At 38.9% G+C, this 18,895-nt stretch overlaps 1 protein-coding gene across 1 annotated transcript in view; it reads left to right on the forward strand.

Moving 5' to 3' along the window:
- Positions 1 to 18,895, forward strand: part of TENM1 (teneurin transmembrane protein 1) — a 910,925-nt gene that overhangs the window by 379,396 nt on the left and 512,634 nt on the right. The window contains exon 5 of the mRNA XM_068956568.1: positions 2,987 to 3,091. The gene's annotated coding sequence lies outside the window, so the exon portion shown is untranslated. The remainder of the gene's footprint in view (positions 1 to 2,986; positions 3,092 to 18,895) is intronic.

Here is an 18,895-nt window from a genome sequence, read left to right on the forward strand (position 1 = left end):
CTTTATAATTCTGAGAATGTGAATTAATTTGAAGACCTTTGTGAGATTTGTTTTACTGTGTGCTTCAACACTTTATTGAATTTTCTATGCCTGAATCATCAATTAGTATAGTTATAGTCAAACTATTCATTAATTTTGACTTTTTTCAGTTACTGCTCTCAAGAATCCCAACGAGAGTGCTGCTGTGCCTGGCATATAGCGCACCAGCATCTGCATTCCCCTCCTCGAGGTGCACACATTTCCAAAGGGGGCCTAACTGCTCTTCTGTCCTGCTTTAACAGCTCAGGATAAGAAGATGTTGTCCTTTTTTTGTTTCTGGCCGACTTGGTTACAAATAATGACTGTTGCAGTTGTTGTTATTTTTTACATTTGTTTTATTTTATAGCTCCATAGGCAAATAAATACATTTTGCAAATCAGGCAGAGGCTTGATTTCTGGGTCTTACTTGGAACACCAAGCTCTAAAATTGCCTCTTGTGAAACATCAGGAATGCCTTGGAACGGCTCTGTGTTGAATGACTGACTTAAATGTTTGTTTTTGCTTAAAGGAGCAACGTTCCTGGAAGAGCTTGCAGTTTGTAAGATGTTTTTGATGTGTACACAGAAAAGCCCAGTAGTTTTATTTAAAATTATATATTGATGGCAAAGTAAGTGAAGGAGTGACATTTGTACCACAGTTTTCAGGAAGAAATACCCAGTTTTCCCCTCAAGATCGTTTCTGAATTTCAGGAGGAAAAAGCGATCTCATAAACTTCTACAAATTGCTAAGACGGAATTGCAGGTGTCCTAGCATCAATTGTTTCTTCTGCGTGCTACAGTAGACATCTGCAAGTAAGTCGTGACCTGGAAGTTAGGACTCAGCGGTGAAGCTAGCCGTGGCTGCTGTACCTGCCTCGGCTCCAGCTCCACTGAGGTGGAAGTTCTTCCCCTGCGCTCGTACCAGCTGTCGCTGAGTCCCTTCGTTATCTGCCAGTGCAGCTCCTGAAGCGATAACCTCGTTTATGAATTCTCTGTGACCTAGCAGAGCGGGCGGAGGGTTGGTGTACCTGGGAAGCAGAAATGGTCTTGATAACCCAAGAACAACCTGAACTGCCGGGGAACGCGGTGCAGGGAGTCATGTGAACAACTATGCTCAGACTTGATTGAACCCACGGGTTATGAACGGAGGTTCGTCAGCCGTGCTTGGTCCGCACCGGCTCTTGCACGGCCTCTTTGGTGTGTCTGTGCGTGATCTCCTGGATCCTGGTTTCTGGGAGGACGTAACGAGGTGGTTTTCTGCGGTGGTGCCCAGCATGCCTTGGTGCGAGCGCATGATGCAGCGACGCCGAGCTGTGCCTTCGCGGGTTTGGCTGGCGTGCACTGCGTCGCCGGTCCCAGGCAGTGGGGCAAGCTGACGTCTTTAGCTAATGAATCCTGTGAAAGGGAACTACAGGGTCAATAACCTGACTAGGGCTCCAATTTTGTGATTGCTTGCAGTTACATGGATTAGATCATGAGTGTGAAGTTCAGAGACAAGAATGTTATGTAGTGAAAATTTTCAAGGTTTCTCCAAAACTGGCCAGGCTGCAGACATGAAACTTCCGTTTCTGATCTCGCTCTTATTTTGGCTAGAGACTGCCTCTTTGTGCTGAGAAACACTAATGATGGGGTGTTCAGAGAAACATTTCAGCAAATTTATTCTCCAGAAAAGAATGTTTAATCAAAAAATTGCCACCAGTTTTAGTCCCAAGTATCAGTTTAGTCTTTAAAACCCCCACAGCAGCCTGGAGCCCTCGATTAACAAACAGTAAAGAAATTAATGCTCTACTCAGCCAAACTGTCATTATTAAAGGAGCTTTTTGTAAGTATATAGTCTTACAGCAGTTCCAAATACCACCTCCTCTATGGGCTTTAATATATTTACAGCACTAAATAACAGCAATGTATGTAATTGAACACCTGTAACGATAACCAGTTGCCTACTGCAAAATGTCTTTTGAATTCCAGTGGGCTAATGTATCTGAAGTCATGGTACATAAATTTGATTTTAAACTCAAATTAAGTTTACATATAATTACTGTACAGCAACAGCTTCCTCCCCTCACTTTGAGAACCTAAAAAATTTCAGCTCTGTTGGTCAGGTTAGTTACTTGTGGAAATTATCGCTGAGCCATTGAAGTCATTGGATCAGTGCCAATTGCTATCTGTAGAAATCTGGACCAATGGTCTTTTAAAATACAAAGTGAAATTTGCAAAGAAAGTTCAGAGATGTTCTGTAATGAAGGGGAGATTGTAGTGTATGTCTGAATAGACGTTACTAATGCAAGAATGTCTTGTTTTTAGAAATAAGTAAGTTTTTCTTAAGTTGAATTGTTTGATTTTGTTGGTTGTATGGTTGCCACCTGCCCAGTACTACAACATATAACCTCTGACTCTCTAAAAAAATTGCTTTTATGGTTTTGTTTTATGGAGGTATTTATGTTTAGAGCCTTTGCCAATCTCAAGAGAAATGAAATTTTTTTCACTACCTTTTGTCTTGAAGCTTGAATTGTTTAGCATTATGTCTTGGTTGCATTTGAGTCATATTGCTGTATAATGGTTGTACTCTGTCAAGAATTCATGGGGCAAAGAGCACATTGTAGCAGCATAAGAAAACAATACTATGAATGTTATAAAGCAGCGGGAAGATTTTTAGACATTAGAGAAGAAAGCTTTTTTGGGCTTAGGGCTTAATCAAATAAATTCTGACATAGTGCTAGCAATCAGTGGACTACTTCTGTAGAGAAGAACTACTCACATCAGCACTTCTTTGCAGCCCCATGCATATCTCACTGAAATCTTGTGGTAATCGTTTTATTTTTCATGTGATTTGACTAACAGATTGCATACCTGTTGAACTCAAATATGAAGAAATAAAGTAAAAGCTGCCTAAACCAAAATGCATCAACTCATTCTGTCTGCTAGTAAAATTAAATTATTAATGGTTTAATTTCTTACTTTTTCCACAGGATTTGAGGTTCCAATTAAAACCGTGTTTGGGCCGTTGCTTTGCCTGCCAGTGCTTAATCTTTTCCGAAAGCTTCATCACTTATCTAAAACAAAAGAAGAACGAGGTAAGGAGAGAAAGTAATGAAATGCAGCATAGCACATCTGTCAAAGGAACAGAAAGTAGCTTACAAAAAAAATCCAGGATCAGTGACATTAAAAAATTATTTGTTGAAGACTGAATGTGCTCATGTGAGGCATCTTAATTCTGAGGGATCTGTAACTACCGTTTCGTCCTTGCGCACACCGAGAGTTTGGTTATTTGCGTTTAAGAGCTTTACTGTTGATGTAGCCACAGGATACAAATGACTGATAGTAATAGGAGCACTGGAATTGCTACATGCACCTCCCTGTTGGATGCTTCGAAAGATTGTTTGACATCTTGATGATGAAGTTATGAATATAATTAACATTTCTAAGTTATTTAAAAAACAGTTTTTGGTTAGTCTAGGTTTATAGTTTTTAAATATGCATTAGCAGTATTAGGTATTGTATTAAAAGACTTGCCCATTTCATCACCTGGAGCTATGACGTCCTTTGTTGTTGATAGTAGATCTTTCTGAAATACCTGGAACTGACTTGCACTATGTCGCTTTGGATTGCAGTAATATACAGCATGGCAAGCATAACTAGAGGTGACACAGAGAGAAAAGTAGTACTGTGACTCATCCTTGATGGGTTAAGGATGTAAGGGAGGCAATGTATTGAAAAAAACACAAGCCTCTCTTGAGTCTGAAAAGCATAGCCAATGATGGCCTCCTCCATAGTCATTGCTGGCATTCAGCAAGAGAATGTCAGGATCTCCTTGTCTCATTCCCTTGCTCACTCTCGCTTTCTGCGTTCTCAGATTACAGCCAAGGATCAGGTCAATACTAGCTGGTGTAGACTAGACTCAGTGGCCTCTGAATATTCCTTTATATTGGCTTCCTTGTATGAAAATCAGCAGACTTGATAGCCTTTTGGCTTCTCTGTGTTTCAGTGCACAGTATCATGATTTGGGTTGTGATTATTAAGCATGCACTTACGTAGAGCCTCTCTCACAAATACTGTATAATTTTGCTTTTCTATTAGTATAAAGGCCGCTGTGAAGTAGCAGGAAAAAATGTTGAGTGTGACATCATCAGAGCATACGTAGCCATGAACTGTGCAAAAGATAGCTTGTAGCTGTTGTCAGCGGTAAGTAACACCGGTTTTAGCTTTGTGTTTTTAAAGCACGCATGTTACTGAGAGAGAGTTGTGCCCCTAAACAGGCACTACCAGTGTTGGTAGGTAGTATACCTAAATGAACGTTACAGGCATTCTAGAAAGTATCTTCTACAGTTAGCATTGGAAATTACTCTTACGTATGTAGATCGCTGGGTATGCTGTTTAAATCCTTGAGGGCTTGCCAAATGATCTCACGGTTTCTGAATCAAGTCTTAATGTAATGGTATCCGCTGAGCAGGATACAATGCATAAAGAGCTAAGCTGGTAAGGAACCACCGTAAAGATCTACTGTCGAGAGATCAGCCTTGTGATGATAAAAGATAAGAAAAATCAACTCAAAATTATCTTTTATATTCACTCTCTACTGGAGTGCAATGTAGGTTAGAGTTGTTTGAGCTAGGTTTAACCATACTTCTTCAAGTATTAGGAGCAGGTCGGGTTGTGCTGGCAGGGAAAAGCCTTTCTTCAGCAAGGTTGTTTGTTGCCTTGGCTTGTTTCAGGTATGTGAAGCGTCTGAAATCAAAGCAGTATAGAGATAGATCCATATCCATGGGATCAGCCATTTCCATATCATTAGAGTCTGGATGTCCCTTAAACACCTTTTTAATATGTAAATGTTGCAGAGGAAGGTGTGATTAGTGTAATTACTGCGAGTTACTTTTGAGCTATACCGAACACATGTTACGGTACATAATACCTATTTCATTGGTTAATGTGTTAACAGAGTCCATTCAAGAGAGAACTGAAGAAAATACTTGCAATCAGTCTGCATTCAGTTCAACTTCCAAGTCTGACTGAAAAACGCCTCCTAAATTTAGTCTCAAATCGTTAAAATTTTTCCTAAGGCTTGAGATTAGCTGTATGTTCAGGTTCATCAGTGATCCATTTATTGGCGCAGTTGTCTTCTGTGTTGCCCGTCTGAGACTTTATTTCTGCTAAAAGTTGGGGAGATTCCCAGGAAACTATTTTGATTGATATTCGATCTTACAGAAGTTGACTGAATAATCCACTTGTTGAGCAGTTGCAATACAGATCGCATTGCATTGGTCTCTGAGAGTATAAAAGATGATGAAACAAAAAACATTTCCGTAATGAAATAAAAATGGCTTCCCAATGTTGCTCATGTAAGGAAGATGAGGTGCTTCAATAAAATTAGTTACAAACAGGGTCCTTCAAAAAATTTAATTAAACTTAAATTAACCACTCTTGATGGGATTTGAAGAAAGCACACTTGAACTGTTAGTATCTTTTCAGCTTTCTTTCAGTACCTCATAATGCCTCTTAAAGCTATTCTTTCAATAGATGGATATCTCAAATTTAATGCCTTAGAGACTCTTCTGATATTTTCCTGCCTAAACAATTAACCTTTTTACCTTCAAAACCTTCCTGCTTCTTCAAAACTCTGCTAGTGAGGTATGCTAACAACCTAACACAGATAATCTTGGAAATTATTAGTTTCTTAAAAGCTTAATTACCTTATCATGATGAATGTGGATCACATAAAGAAGAGGCTGAAATGAGTAATGTGCTAAGTATATATACAGTTTAATTGGGACCCTTATTGATAATGAAAACATCCAAAGTTTTGCTGTGTTTTCTAATGAAAGCAAGGCATATATGATTACAGGAATGCATATGTGTTGAGGCTGGTAAGTCTGCATGTCTGTGTCTCCCAGTATCATCAGTTTTTTGAGTCCGATGACTGATGTCAACAAGAAGATAGTTTTGAAAGAGAATTAGGTTCCTAAAATACTAGTGAAAATACATAGCTGCGCAGAGAAAAGAGAGTATAAATTTATAAATATAAATAAAATAAAAGCTAAAATGTAAGTACAAAATATATAAGTCCCCTTTCTAAGGGAAGGCTGCTCTGTAAGCTCCTATAAGAGATTCTACAACAGAAGACGACCTTGCAAGCATGCCCCAGTTCAGAGAGATGTTCCAGCCAGAGCCTAGCACCTTCTAAGCACTGGGGGATCTACAAGGGAGAGAGAATCGGTGAAAGCAGGGAATTGTCCAGGGCTTCTATTCAGAGGAAATCAAGCTGCCTCCCTTCCTGTGTGCACTGAACACCTCACTTTTCCTCATAATATGTATTTCCTGTTTCTTTGTAAGATGCTGATATTTGATGTCAAAAGGAAGAGCTAAATCTTGCAACGATAGGAACATTTGTTTTCTGCTTACAGCTTTCATGTTTCAAACCAAAAGGATTATTTGTATGTGTGGTCGGCAGGCATTGTGCTTCATGTATTATTGTACTTGCAGTTGAAACTGTAAGAAAAATGCTCATTTTGCTTATGGGACAGCTTATTGTTCTTACTGAACAATAACAAACCTTATGCCATGGACGAAATACTTTTATCTCAGTTACTAGGTACCCTCGGTATGTGATTAGGCATCACTGTTATAAAGCATGTCTTACGCTGCTGTTTTATTAATTCCTGTTATCTTGTACAATCAGAGAAGGGTTCAGCAGTGAAATCCCTAAGTAGATGCAATGTATGTCAACGCATGACTCCTAGCCATTGCCAAAGTCTTGATAGTATTACAGGCCTTCAAGAGGTAATGTGGTTTCTTGGATAATTTGTTGAACACAACTTTAAGGTATGCATATCTTCAAGATGCATTTGGATTTGCAAGCTATGAAAGATCACGCATGCTTCGCGCTTTCTATTTTAGATATAGTACGTTTTAAAATGCTTGAGGGTTCTCCTCAATGCAGTGGATGGTTCACTCTGTGGATCTCAAACATTCATTTCTACTGGTTCTCTCATATCGAGAGATTGTCTGTTAACATTGCTAGAGTGAAATAGGAGACTGGCTGCTGGGAATCTCTAGGCAATCAATGAAAAATACGTTGCAACAATACTGTCTTTTTTACTTTCGTTTAAGGTTGTGAAAGCGATTTGCAAACATTAATAAAACATTAGAGTAAGTACTGAAGCTGGATCTCTATGAGCATTTCAGCCTAGAAACCTGTAAACTAAAGTAAAAAGCAGGCAACAGCTACGCTGTATGACTGCGGAAACTAAATCTCCCTTTGCTGGTCTCCGTTTCTGTGCACCCTCTTGGAAATCCATAAAGCTCTGTTTCCAAAAATGCTCACGATTTGCAGCTTCCCAACTCTGGAGTCTACCTTTGGGGCCTGAGCTTGATTCTTGGACATAGGCTTCAGGGCTCTGATCCATGTTGAGCTTTTTGAACTTAATCTAAAATTTGAAAGAAAGAATCTCCTGGAAGTAAAATCAACTTTCCAATAGCGGTGTGCTCCTTCCCCAGCTATATACAGTTTCTTAGTTAGAACTGTTATGTTCAGCATTCAGTCTGTTTTACACTGTAGAAAAGCTAGATCAACAGCCATGAATTATGGAGGAATAACCAGCTTCTCGAGCTTAAAATGGCAAAGTCTTAGCTGTATTTGACAAGCTTTTTCTTTTTTTTCTTCTCCTGTTCTGAGTCAAATACAGTAAGTGCAATGTTTCTTACTAAAATTCCATAAAGTGTTTGTTCAACTTTACAGTGATTTCTGTATATTAATGTGGAACTTTTATTCTGTATTTGCCATTCATAGCTAAGAAGACTTGATGGGAGAATAGGAACTACTGAATTACCCATTATCAGAAAGTACCTGGTAAATTACTCTGCTTGTGTCTCATTAACTTGTCTGCTGGAACCTCATACCAACTTTCACAGGCGGTAGTCTAAAACTGCACTAGCAGCATACTTGACAGTGATTCCAAGATATGTTTACAGAGTCAGTGTATCTTGCAAAGACAGCAGAGTAGATGGCCGTGTGTTTTACCCCTTGTTCTTTGTACAGCAAAAACTCCTTTTGATAGCAACAGAAATCCATAGTGCACTGGTGACGTTTTTTACATTGTCCAGTGCTATATATCCCATGCAAATATACCCTACCACTTGAATTACGATCTCATATACTCTTATTGTTTTTACTTAAGTAACAAAACGCTGTTTCTTAAGACAGAATTAAAGCATTTCTTAGAGATAACTTCAATTACCAAGCAATGAAACATCATTATTCCTTTAATTATGTACGTAAAATATAAAGCTAGAAGATGCCATAGAATTCCAGCAATGCAATTTTTCAGTAACTTGCCATGGAGACAGTTTCTTGCAATATTCCAGAGTCCTATCCTTTAAGATAAAGATATCCTGATGCAATTCTAATTATTTTCTGATCTTTAAAGTCTCATTTTAGAAATCACTGGTGTATTAACATACTTTAATCATCTATCTGAGTTTAGTCTAGCAAAAGCACACACATATCGGAACTGTTTCTTACTTCTTCCAACATGTTTTGTAAACCCAGGAATTAGTAACAGGAAAGATAAAATGAATAAGTCAACAGATATCAGTACTGACCAAAGGTACTTAGGGTATGAATATGTATATATTTTTTTAACTTGGCTGTAGGCAATAATTTTACAGATAAAACATCTAACATCTTTTGGAGTAGATAAAGCTGATCACTAGATGCTACATTTATATATATAGTAGCATATACTCTTATTGGCCTTAGAAGGATCATGTAAGTACACTGTGTGATGTATTTTTCTAGCATCACAAAGTCGATAAATGGTAAAAGAAATGATGTCTTCTCCCTGATGTATTTTAGTTATATCTCCACAGAAGTGAGTATACTCTGTTATTTTTATCTTTTGACCATTAATATTTTTGAGAGCAAGGGAGGTGTATGGCACTAAACAGGTGTTTTGCAGACGATTTGAACACTGGGGTCAAAGCTTCGCTACTTTGCTTAAAAGGAAATCAGCACGAGGTTGTCCTTCTCTTAGGCTTTCAGTGAACAGCAAGGCTGGAACTACCAAGCCACAAGAGGAGCTTGGATCGTTTTAGGCACAAGAGTCCAGAGGTGTCTGTTATCCTGATGATGCGATACTGCAGGTTTGTAGCAAGAGCGTAGTTTCAAGATCTTTTGCCTAAGTTGTGAAAAGTTTGTACCTGTGCCTGAGACTGCATGGCGTTTGTGAGTCAGGGCAGCGCGACGGAGGAGTGTAGAGCGTTTATTCCCTTCCTCCAAGCACACCGTCACCAACAGATTACTGTCAGGTTTCACTTTGCTTCAAACTAAGTCTACACAAAGTACCTTTTAGTGTGAATTTGATTGAGTTAGCAGCTAAGAAAAAAAGATAGCATTAGAATTAGTATTCTGAGCGTATTTCTTTGATTGCAGCAACCTCTACTGCAACTCTTCTCCCTCTCTTTTCCCAGAAAAGTTATTTGGAGATTTTCTTGGATAGTAATCATTACGTAGCTTTCAGGTGGATTAATATACTATAAACTTCTGCCTCTAGAGACTTAGATAAAACTGATCTCATTGTAATCCCTGGTAGGCATTCTTCCAAACCTTAAAAACATCGATTGCAGTAATCTCACGATAATTTTTCTTTTGAACTTAGGTAGCTTACTGCTCTTACTGCTTAGTAGAATGGGTGTCACAGGTCAGGACTTAAGTGGGTGGGAAGGTGTGAAGAGTAATAATGTAACACTGTCCTGGTGGTATCATCCTTTGTGGTGCACATGAATGCTAAATTTGGCTAAAAAAATGAAAAAAGTGTGAAGTATGAAAAAATGCTTCATGAAAACAAACTGAAACAGCATGTTTAAGCTCTTAATTTAATTACTGGAGATTTATTTTGATTTGTATCTGTAACACAGCAGGCAGAAGAGAGAGAAATTGTGTTTGCTGGAATAAAAATAGATCATTCCAGTGTACAGTATTTTCCGTTAAGCTCCCTGTAGGCTTACAAGCCTGGAAAGCTTGTCCCTTCATTTTCTATTCCTTCATTAAAGAAGGTTTTACATTTTATTTTCAACATAAAACAAGATTTTGTTTCACAACAGTAATGCTGGATATTTCAGTGCTTTCAGTAATGACTGTTTTAACAGGGTGGCTTGTTCCTTATAATCTCAAGAAGTTTAGGGCCAGCAATTTAGGTAAATCTAGGAGATTAAGCTTCCCTACATTGCTGGAATCCCTCGTGGAGGGATCTGCTATCTCACGTCCTTGGTTCCAGGTGGGTTCTTTCATGAAACTGCAGAGGTCCAGACTCATTACAATCACCCAGTCACCCAGGCTCTTCATTTCTGTCAATGGGATATACAAAATTTGTGGTTTCCACACAGTGTCTGTTCATTGGATCTCTGGATATGTGCAGATAGGCTGTGGAAATGGGAGGAAAGGATTTCTACCCTGTCCTTTAGTGCCTTTTAGCAGAGTTTAGGCAACTGGACATCCGCGTGCTGGACACCCAGCTGTACCTTTGATCGGTGCTATGCCATCCCCTGATTATCAAAATCAGCTTTAAACAGGGTGGTCCTGCACCACTGCTTACTCAGAGCACTTTGTTTCAAATTCTCTTGCAGAAATGTGATGGCAGGAGAACTGCCAGGGAGCCACGAACTGTTAAGAGTCCAGAAGTGGACTTCTGGGGGGGAAAGAAAGGTTACTTGTCAGTAAAAGTTGTTCTTTGAGTGATTGACATGTACAGGCACACTTTACCTGCCTTTCCCCTCTCAGTCTCTTTAAAGTGCTTTTATGCATTCACTATCCAGGAGTAAGGGATAGGGAGATCTCTGAGCGGTAGTGCGGAAGGGAATGTGTGTATGTCCTGGCAGAAGGTCACGCTGGGGTCTGCTCACTCCAGAGGACAGCTTCAGGATAAGCATCTATTCCTTCATGGTGCCTGCAGAGCAACAAGTACGTTTCCTGCTTGACAACAGTGCACTGAAGTAGAAATATTCAAATTCATATATAAACAGCTATACCCAATAATATTGCGTGGACATTTTAAAAGTCATTTAGAAATGGAGATATGAACAGAGATCAGGGGAAAGAAAAGACTGAATTATAGTTCAATCATCTCATATTTATAAATTATCTAGTATCTATATTACTTTAAAATAGGATTTATTTGCTTTAATAATTCATGGAAAGTTCACAATAGGTAATTTATTAATAATACCGTGTCATCAGTATGGATTTTTCCCATTTCCTACTTCTATTCTATTGAGCCTGCTGATCTGTTTTACGGCCACAGCAGAGAGCTCCATTTTAAACTACTGTGAGAGGAAACCTGTTACCTTGTTTTCAAAGTAAAATGTAGAGATGTTTGTGGAACATAAAGTTTCAGGCTGAGATCAGGAGTAACTATACATACAGAATTATACCTACAGCCCTATTGGGATAGATGCTAAAGGCCACTATGCAGCAAAATACTTAAAGTAAGCTTAGATTTGTGAGTCACACCACTAAAATCATTGGAATGACTTTTACACTAATAAGTGTAATTATACTATTAAGACGGTTAGGTAAGTGTTGGGCTGATGCAGAGCCAGAACATTCAAGCAGTCTGCAGAGGCAAAGCCTAACGCATTGGGAACATGACATTCGCAGTCTGGCGACCAAATTCCTGAACGCTCCATCGCTAAGTTTAGTTGTTTCATGTATTCTTAATATAACCTAGCATCATCAGTACAGAAAGCTGGTAGTTGCTTTTTCACAAACGGTGTTCCCAGAACAGTAATAAGTAGTGGGGAAGACTTATTTGTTTACTTGTAGTCATATTATGTCTTGTTTTCACCAAATGGTTTTCTCAGGATGCTATACTCTTGATATTGAGGTCTGAAACAGTTTGTTGTGGAGCAACAAACGTTGATGTTTTCAGGAGAAAAATAATCTCTGGTTAGTGTAATTGCTAAAGAGGCTACGATTGTAGTTCTTAAGAAAGCAGATCTGTTTGTTCTTCTAAGAAGATTAGGAATAAATATGCACCAAATAAATCATTCTGCATTGGATGATTTCATTTAAGCACTTTTTAACAGGGAAAACACCTGATAAATACAGAAGTAACGGAAAGGATTGATTATGGCCATATCCGGAACTGCACACTGCATGCTGTAGCAGCGCAGGTGATTTTCCATTAATAACTGCTGCTGGTGATGCCATGTTTACTGGCGGCTGTCATAGCTTTTACTGCGTGTCTGTGTATGTGGTGAGTACAGACCTTCTGCTCCATAACTTTTTAGAAAACATAGTTAGGAAACTTCTGTTGGAGTCTTAGGTGAGGGATGCAGTTGAGTGAACACACAAAAATAGTGCCCAGACATGATTGGGCTAAGATGGACTAAGAACTAAATCTCAGCAGTGTTTGCTTTGGTGTTTGTTGGTCCCACAGTGGATGAGTGCATGGGCATTGACATAGGACCCTACAGATGATATTTGTCTTCTGAAGTCTAGTGCTGTCAGCTTGAAATTGGTGGCACATCACGGGCTTTCCATGGTATCTCTAAAGCCATTCTTCAGCCACTCTCTTAAGAGGACCAAACCTCTAGATCGTTGGAAACAGCAGTTACTGCTGTTGCTGGCAGCTGCAGCCTCGGGCTCTCCTCTGAGTTGTGCAGGAGAGGTGGTGCGCTCGATTCCCCTTGATTCTTCCACATCAGCGTGACAGCTCATCTCTTTGTGCCGTGACAGTCTCGGGGCGAGGTGGGCAGTTGTAAATAGGGCTGTGGAGTGTCCCTCAGTCCCTATCGGCAGCCCGCCTCACACCTTCCAGCCTGGAGATGTGCGTCATCTCTACAGTTCTTGTGCTGCCAGACTGCAAGAACTTCAAAAGAAACTTTTCTGACTTGCTCATGGGGAAAAAACCCAAAACAAATTAATTGCAACTTCTGTTTGCTTGTACAAAAAGTGAAGGCTTGATCATGGGAAGCAGTGCTTGTTTTTTAAGTACGTGACTTATGACCTGAAGTTTTCCATCAGCTTCAGGAAAAAGATGGAATTCCAGACTGATTTCTGACCAATATTGTACTCTTCCATAGAAAGCTCATTTTAAAGAAATACGATGTAGAGAATGGCAAAGCAAATGTCAGTGCTTGCTTAAAAATCAAAGTATATTCAGTTTTCTTCCTCAATAAAAGTATTTTAAGCAGTCTCCTTAAAAGTTCATGTTGATGTTCACATAATCATGCCTTGTCTTTTCTTGCCCTTCTTAAAAATAAAGTGGATTCTTTATCCAATTTTCATTAGCAACGATTTCTGCAAAGTTTGTTTTAAACTTTGAAATTAAATAACTGCAGAGCTACTTTATACTTTTAGTAAAACTAAGCTGGATTCTCCATTCAATTCTGTGAAGCTATCTGAAGTTAGGAAAGATTGCCTCTGCGTCTTTATCTGCATCTTTATACTTTCTACTTCAGAAAGTATAGTTCTGAATGTCGCGCACAGATGAGTGAAGTATCTTTTAACATAATTGTTCCATAGATAAGTCAGAAAATTGAAGACTAACTGAGAATCTTTTCTTAGAGTTTAGTGCTTACGAAAATACATAGGTAGTCATCAGTAAAATGGCAAAATAATTTCGGAATCAGTTCGCCTCACTTGTAAAATATATTGTCTAACTCAGGTGATCCAAGATCTTCCTAAAACAACATTTTCTGCAGAACTATTACTTCCTGTATTTGAAGCAGGAGAAGAATTTTCTTATGTAGGTTTTCTTTTGAGACATTTTTGTTTTGACTTAGAAATCTTTGTCAAGTTCTGTTCACTAGCATTTGTCATAAATAACAAGAATTGATAGCAAGTTGTTTTACGGTATGATCCGTAACAGTCTTTTGCTGATGATTGTATAGAGTTTTGCCGGTTGAATGCCATTTCCTGTTTTGAGCAGTTCTCAAACTTTATCCGGCACAATACTTCTAAAAGTAACGTGGGGCTATCAATAACATTGAGTTTTGTCAGTGTTCTATGGTTGTTCTTCAAATTGACCAATTTTTCTTTCAGAAGAACTGAGATGTTTGCCTATATAAAAATAGGAAATTTTTTATGGAATCATAGTAAATGATTTAGGCACTGATTTGTTTTGTTTTCTTCTCTACCATACGTAAGACTGAACAATAACCATTTGGGATCGTTTCTGTAATCTTATATTGCTTACAAATTAGAGCTATTCCAGCAGTATTAAAAATACTTATTGAGAAGCACCTTTGCCTAATGCATCAACGATACTTTCTTTTGTTTCCATATATTCATTCTGTTCAGACATCTTTCTGTTTAATACGATTTTGGCTGTAGTTTTGTTAATGAATTCATCATCAAATCGTATCACTCTGAGAACCGAGCCTCCAGCGGTTTGGTTTATTGCAAAAGTCGGCATTGCATGACTTGGAAATAAAAATGAAGGATGTTTATAGGTATTTTGGACTAATAAAAAAATGCACTTGTCTAAACAACAAATTCTACCAGCTTACGCAGAGATCCTAAAACCAACCTTCCCTGTGTATTCCCCATCCAGTCTTCTGCATATCCAGGTCCCAGCTCCCAAGAGCCCCGCCGGGGCTATGTGGCAGGGCGCTAAGGCCTCACATGTGTGCTGCTGGCCCCTCGCTCCCCCTCTGGCTCCCGTGCCCAGCGTGAGGAGTTGTGAGCCATGGCATTGTATTTTGTTGTGATTTGGGTAGCCTGTGCACGGCTGTTTAGGACCGGCTTCTCCTTACCCAGGACCAGAGAGCTCCGGCTTCCCCACACGCTCCCGACCTGCTTGCCTGAGTGGTTACTACTGCTGTTATTACCCTTCAGTTCTGATTTAAGAGACTTGAATGCGTTACACATTTCTTACAGATTTAGATACAAGTGTGTGAGGTTATCAACTGGTAGCAGTAAACAAGGAAAATGTTTAGTCCTAGACCCTACAAATATGTAAATGTGTGCATAATTTTATTCCGAGGTGTAGTCCCATTGAAATCTGTGGAGCTTTTGCCATGTTTGTGGCTAGCACAGTACAGAAGCATTGGCAGGGTTATGGCCTTACATAATTTTTTGGTGTCCATGGCCTTTTTTTTTTTTTTTTTTTTAAAGTTATGTGATATGCTTGCACAGTGCTGAGTATGGGAATGGATATTATACAAGGAGGCTGTGTAAGGGCCTGATTTACCCAGAAAAGCGTTCCTTTCTCAAGGGCCTGTCTCTGTAGACAGGCGTGTTTCTTAACATGTGAAGAAACCTTTCCTGATGTTTCATGCTATCCAACGTAGCACTGATACTGAATGTGCTCTGGCATATAAAGTTTTCAGTGATCGAATGTATTAAAGGAGCTTGTTTTCAACAGTGGGGAAAAAAATAGCATAGTTCCTAACCTTGAACTAGCTGTGTATATAATGTGCTGACTTAATATTCCAAAGAGTAAGAAAAGCTTCTGCCTCTTTTGAGTGCTTATATGAATGAGAATAGCTTTTTTAGATACACAGCTAGGATTTTATTCAAAATATTGGATTTTTGTTGCCAATACCATTCTCCCTGGAGAACATGCAAAAAAGCATACAGAGTGAAACAGAGACATCCAACTTTTTGAGTAAGAACACAAACATTTATGGTTTAACTTTTTTTCTTATAGGAGAAACTTGAGTGCAACGTAATAAAATAGATTAAAATGGCTTAAAATATATTACCCAAAACCTGACTTTAGCCTGATTTCTGAGGTGCTGAGTTAATTTTTTAAGCATGGCAGCTGAAAATTAGGCCGTATCCTCGGGGTCAAATGTAGAGTGCAGTGTCCTGGTGGTCTTCAGCTGAGCTGAAAGGAGAAACCCTTCCTTTCTAGGCATCAGAGCCATCTCAGCTTGGCCTGACCTCGCTGTGGAGCAGCACAGTCTCACCGCAGGGTATTTTAAAATTCATGCAAAAAACTAAGCTTTGATTTTGGATATTTATTTGTTAAAGGATGGGTTAGTTTGTACTTAATGTATTCAATGGGTTGGATTTTTGTTTTCAAGACAACAAATAGCTTTATGATTGGGAGGAGTTGCGTGAGGCAGGTTGGTAGAATTTTCCTGAAGAGTCTCTGAAAAAGTTGATTCTGTTTTTATACTGACTGTTAGATATTGAGTCAAGCTGTTGTTTGTTAAGAGAAAGATTTTTAAAGAGAAGGCTGTTCTCTTCTCTAATACCAAGAACATCCATTGTCAAATGCCCTTCAGACCACATCAGCCAGACTTTTGACCGCGCTGTCGGTCGACAGACCTGCTGTCGAGTGATAGGTCTGCCGTGGGCTGAAGCTCGATAGCCGCTGTGCAGCACCAAGCGACCAGGCCCTGCTATGAGATCAAGCACTGTTGGCCACTCACAGACCTTGGTCTAAAGCCCCTTCTTGGCAGCTGAGTGGCTTTGCCCCAGGCCTTTTCCTCAGGGAAAAGCTTCTACTTGTTCACAGCTGACCTCTGGAGCCAGACTGGACTGACAGAGTATCTTCTTTATGTTCATACTGAGCTGAAAAGTTTTGGAGGTATTTATTCTTACAGTGAAATTGCGAAATTGTAAAGATACTGCTGCATGCAAGTGTCTGGCATGAGACCAGAACATGCATGCTCTGTAACCCTCTCTCCACACTTTGCCTTTCATAATGATGAAAAGTTTTATCTGCCCTGGGTGTTAACTAGGAGTGACATTTTCCAAAGGTGTTCGTGTGTGTGTGCAATTGAGTGTTTATGAACATGTAAACACACGCTATTTAATTTATAGAAATGTTTTGCTAACTTAACAAACCAAAGAAGTGCTGAGTGGTAAAGCACCCTACATCCTCTGAAGCTTCTCATGCATTAAGTACGAACCATGAATAATAGACGCATACTTAATATGGAGGAGATTTCCAGAAATGTATAACCATGTAATATTATATTCTGATACATCTGTACGCTGTGAGGTGGAGGAGATGAGGGGAGAAATTTATTTTAAAATCTGCCTAGCAAAACAGCTACTGATCTTCAGGCGTTTGTATTTATATTATTTCACTTACCAACTCTCAGCCAATCGGCAAGGACATGTTGTATTGCTGCTTTTCTGTGATTCTTTCCTCATAAAACAATCTGTTCTCTTAGTGGCACTTCTTATTAATCAAGGTTTTTTCCCTCCATTAGGGTAGTTGTTGGCTCAATCACTTCAGTGTATATATAATCACTAACTTTTTCCGTTACACTAGTGAGTAGGTGCTCTTATATGTCTGTCAAAGGGATGCTGGTGCATTTAGTGTGATGCTTTGCAATTTCAGTGAGAACACTAATGGTTGAAGTGTGATTGCTTTTAAAAAATAATAAAAAAAAAAGGCATGTTCCCCACAGAGAGAAAAGAGAGAAAAAGGATGGAAAGTTCCAAACTCCATTTATTTTAGCATCATTAAAACATTCAAAAGTACAAAGGAATGCTTCTGCAGAATCAGTCATTTCATAATGTATCTGCAGAGACACTAGACTTGCGTCTAAAGAGAATGCTGAAAAGGCTGAAGTATCAATTTCGTACAATAGTATGTGTATTTGCAGAGTACAGCATAAAATTCTCACTCTTACAAATGAAATGGAGGAGGAAGAGGGAGAGTGCATGTAGCTAAAACTTTCTTTATTGACATGGTATTGTTTTCTGTGCAGAAATGGTGCATGCTCTGCCTGGGACAAATAAAAAGACAGATAAGGTGTAATATAATATCAATTAGATATTGATGATGTATTTTAATACAGGTAGGTCATTGCTGACCTAATACGAACATTTTGCTGAGAAATACTCCGAAAAGAAATTGGTTATTTCATGCAAGTGATGCTTCTTCTCTAACTTCTGGAAGCCGTTCTGTCTGGCCACTTTAAAACCAACACAGAAGAAAGAGGGGGGGAAAAAGAAAAACAAAGAGATGGTAAATAACTAAAAATGTGGTCTCACGGCTCTATTTGCAGAATTGGGCTTCTCATCGTGTTTTCTCTGAATTTTCAATTACCTTTTTCTTGATTTCCACTGATGACTGCTTTTCTCCTTTCTGGACTTCACATATGACCTGCTTTTTTTTCCTATCCCTTTTTACCTGAGCTTTTGGGTTTTCTTTTTTATAATGCAGCTAAATTCTGTCTTTTCTTTATTCTTCTCCTGTCCTTCACCTTGCTTGGCCATTGTTTTGTAGAGATCTGATGAGAAATCTTCCATTCCCAAAACTCCAAACATCAGTTTTTCCTCTTTAAGCTTTTCTGTAGCATCTCGGAATTTAACTGCATCAGAATCCAGCAGTCAAAGCATCTCCCAAAGTCCTGATGTATTTTGCCTTTATCTCTTAGCTCATTTAATCTACCCTGCTTACCCTTTGTATGTTTTCCCCAATTAAGTTTTCACCTTTTAGCCTTGCCTCTTTTCTCATACTATTCCATACATCTGCCTCAGCTTTCTATTTACAATATACTGTTCCTGTTTTTCAGAGCCACCTCTAATCCCCCTTTCATGTTCATGTACTCTGTTACTGAATCTCTGTCCTAGCTTGTTGGATAATAAGCTATTTGTGAGAGAGATCTAATATATGATTTTCAATCTCATATACACTTCCTGCGGTATTTAAAAATACGGCATCGGTCTGCTTGGCCACAGAATTTTGCATCCTTTAGCTTAAAGTAGAGCTTACAAATGTTTCAGAAGTATTATAACCAAATAGTATATAAAAAAGGTAATTCTCAGAATCATTCGGATACTTTTATTTATCCTGGGCATGCCCATCTGCCTTGAAAACTTAGGAAACTTCTTTTTCCTATTGTAAACCCTTCTAATACGGAGAGGTTTAGGGTTTGATCCATCCCTCACAGAGCCAACATCCATAAGAAGGGGA

Source organism: Struthio camelus, chromosome 11 (assembly GCF_040807025.1).
Source record: "Struthio camelus isolate bStrCam1 chromosome 11, bStrCam1.hap1, whole genome shotgun sequence".
NCBI classification, from domain to species: domain Eukaryota; kingdom Metazoa; phylum Chordata; class Aves; order Struthioniformes; family Struthionidae; genus Struthio; species Struthio camelus.